Genomic DNA, 4,135 nt, shown 5'->3' on the forward strand with positions numbered 1-4,135 from the left:
GTGGGGGTGTGGTACTTCCCCGGTGCGAGCTGGCCCAATTCGTGCCGAAGCGTGCTCGACTCCCACAATAAAATTTATTATAATACATTTTGTTAAATAAATAAGTTTTTAATTTATTATAATACATTTTGAATAAGGATAACTGAATGCCACTTAATTTATTTCACAAGCACTGTTATTAAAGTTTCATAAATATAAGTTATATCTGGTGCTAGAACCCGCTAAAAATTTGTAGAGCAATCTGCAATTTAGACTTCGAATTCTACTTAAAATGTCACATCCGATGTTTGCCGAAAGGATTATTATAGCTTCAACGATCCTGCAAAGATCACCCGGCAAACGTCTCTACGTGTTAATTAAACACCAGCTGGTACCATCAGCAACGTCAGCTACACAATAAAAATCAGCCAATAATTCAAACGTCATTATATTGTGGAAAAAGGCAAACTTAATTAGCACTAACGATCAGTGAGTGCTATCTCGGACAACGTGTCGAAGTGTAGTAAATTAGTTGAAGAATAGATGAGTAGGTACGTTGCCGACCGTACTTCCTTGTTCAAACATACAATTATGCTTGCCGAGCTACAATATTAAACGTAGCATTGCCAAGCTCGCAGCTAGTCTCTAAAAATAAAGAGGCCGCGTAATTTGAACGAATTCTGTAATTAAGTGAGAGCCCGCATAATCCCCGGTAATTCTTATATAACACCGGGAATTTCCCATTATACGCTCTCGGAACTTTTTTCCTAATAAATTTAATTTCATTTCTGACGGAGAATTTAATTAACGGGAGTCTGACAATGCAGGTAACGGCGTTTTGTAGCTAATTGTCTTTGGTCCCTTTAGCGGATATTTGTGCGCGAGGTCCCGCCGCGTTATCGCTGTCGGTGACCTGGTTTTCATTGGGTTGTAATGGCTGATATCGGAACAAGCGGCTTACAATTTAAACTCATAATTAATTAGTGATATTTTTCACAAAATATTCTTTAAAAGATTGTTAAGGCAACTCATGAATAGGTTTGATATGTCAGGTAAAATGTGGTTATGTCTCAAAGGTTAATCCATTCCTGGGAAAACATATGAAAACAATGAGTATTCATAATATCAAAACCTTTTACTATTGGATCGTGTAGTTTCTTTTTACATCGCATTACGTATTCATAGTCGGTGCAAGGTTGTCATATTGTGTTTTTATTAAAAAAAAAAATTATAATATTTGTTAAAAATAATACGTATTTTTTCTTAAATGTCATAGCCGGTATACCTATATACCGAATTGTTTGGGGTTAATATGTGAAGTAGAAGCTTTTAACTATTTCACGCCGATTTTCTGTGGGGGTGGTGCTTCATCCGGTGCGAGCTGGCCGAATCCGTTCCGAAGTGTGTTCCACTCCCGCACACAAGATATTCAGATAATTGCTATTAAAACAACCTTAATATTAATTGTTTACTCTATACATGAACAAAATCTGTGTTTTTTCTATTTTTTATTATTATTAATAAAATATTTTTTTTTATTCCAAATTTAGTGAAACCAACTTAAGTATATGTTTCATTTAGCTAAATTAGCGTGCATCAATCTATATTGAGATCTATATAAGTGTGATTGTGAAACGCTTCTTTAAGATATGTGTTTACTGTTTCTGCATAAACTCCATACCTTACCTATTATAAAATTAAGTCAAGGATATACAATTTGCATTTCCATCTGCGAAAGAGCAGAGGTAAAATCACGAGTTAGTATTTCAGTGTTTGCAGAGCGGAGCTGGAATATTCTTTGATCAAACGGAGTGCGTCTGAACCGCCATCGAGTTGCCAAACAACTGCAGCAAAGTTTGTTTGTCCTCCCAAAGCATGCAGCTATGCTTAGACCATGTGCTTGGTCACAAAGGAAAAACTTCCTGACAGTGGAATGTTGTTTAATAGTTTCGGAAAATTGACTGTGTCAATTCGGTAGGAAAACAATTGTCTATATGTTTTGGAAGACGTCTAAGTATCTTGTTTGATAAATATACACACAGCGCTCGCATTGTATATAGCATTCACGTATTATTTTGAAAATAATAAAAATAAAATATATTAATTGAGATATCATCTGAACAATTTTGAGACGTTTTATTTCGATGGAATCTATTTAAACTGAGGGAATAGCCTACGTTTCAGATACGCAAGTCCCAAACAATGGCGGTTAAAACTAATGAACACTGGCATTTAGCGGTTAGCTCTATGTAAAACGCTAATAGCAACTGAAAATATCACCAGGGATTGCGTAATTGACGTTCCCAAAAATCACCTATTCAATTGATCGTACTTGTGCCCAAATTTCATTCATACATTAGCAATGTGAATAGCATTATCAGGCCAAATTGGTTCTAATTCGGCGTTAATAAGCGCTGCTTTCGCTTGACTAGTTGCCTATTTAATGGCATCCAGGGAACTCAATTGATGGTAATGCAAACTCCATCGCTGCACGATGTTACGACTATAATTATCGTCTAACTCTAAAGCGATGCAATTGCTTAATTCACGTGGATATTGCTATGCTTTTAGCCTCAATCTCTAAGCGTTACTCGAGCTAAGCCGTTTAAGCCGAGGTGAGAATTACCAGCCGTCTTCATTTTGTTTGAACTAATTTCGTTATATTCACTTAACGTTCTATTTCACAAATTGCACTGTTCTTAATATAATTTGTACTCAGTCTTTCCTATTACATTGTTTTATTTCATTTAAACACTCGTTTCCCTGTGTCATAATGGTAAGTAAGGACGTAGACGTTTGAGCTAAAATTTAGTTCTGTATAAATGTTGAAGTAAAGAGTCTTTATTCTATTTCCTTAATATCTGGCTAGATACGCAAGGTTATCACAGACTTTTTGACAAAAATAAGCTTTTTAATCCGAATTATTACTTAATTGACGTTCAATAATAATAAGATGAATAAAACGAGTTTTAAAGCCATTTAAAATTATGTGTACACAAAATTAGATTGCAGGCCAGTAAAAAGTTTTTGCAGCTGTAAATTAAATTATGGCGTATGTTGCTATTAGTGTATTTCACAGCTTTATACAATTTATTCGTCCAAATATAGTATGGATAAATGTTTGGTCTAATTCCATCCTAAAAAGATTACACAGACAAGGTTGGTTAAAGAAATGGAGTTTCTTTTCGGCCTACATTCCAGCGATAATGGTACATGAAGGTAGTTCTGAACTCGCTCTAACGCGTCTCAAAGGACGCCGCCAGCTGTAAACAAGTAAATAGTGCTGGGAATGGGCGTCCCTACCTTTTTAGATTAAGTCGAAATTTTTTGGCAGTTTAGGAAACCGAAAACGTGGGAGTGAGCTGGGGTAACGTGAGCGCTGATGTTAGGTAACTTTTATATCTACTCAGGTTGTACATGAAAGCATTTCTTAGAATGTGTTTATTATGTATTTCATTATGGTGAAGTTAAGTCTCTGTTCAGATGAATACATTTGAAATATATGTATATATATACATATATATATATATATATATATATATATATATATATATATATATATATATATATATATATATATATATATATATATATGTATATATATATCGGTGATCGGTGTACAAACATAAATAGAAACAATCAACTGGATCTCCTCCTTTTAGAGGTCGGTTAACAAAGTAACATTACATTATCTTTTGATAGCGTTAATATAAAAAATAGTTTGCAAGCGATTGGAGCCTTAATACTTTGTATTCATTTAAATATTATTGACAAAAACTAAACCATAATCAAACCGCCAGAAATACAACAGACACCGCAAATTTATAACCTCCTTTATTATTTGAAGTCGGTTGAAAGCACACCTTCACAAGTTCCCGTGAAAAAGAGTCTTTATTTTTAACACGCTTTTATTAGCTTCACTTGTATGTTTGTATGTATGTATGTATGTAACTCACACCCGTTTTTCTCCCACTTCCCGCGAACCGATTTCATTCAAACTTTGTACACTTATTAAGAACTGGTGCCAATAGAGTAATATAGTAAGTTTATGCCATTATCCTGATCAGGAGCGCCAGAATTAACAATTTCCTTACGTATCCTCTACGTACGGGCTAACAGCTTATGACTGTTATAACATTCTGTTACTGTTAGTTCG

This window comes from Zerene cesonia, chromosome 1, assembly GCF_012273895.1.
Source record: "Zerene cesonia ecotype Mississippi chromosome 1, Zerene_cesonia_1.1, whole genome shotgun sequence".
Lineage (NCBI taxonomy): Eukaryota > Metazoa > Arthropoda > Insecta > Lepidoptera > Pieridae > Zerene > Zerene cesonia.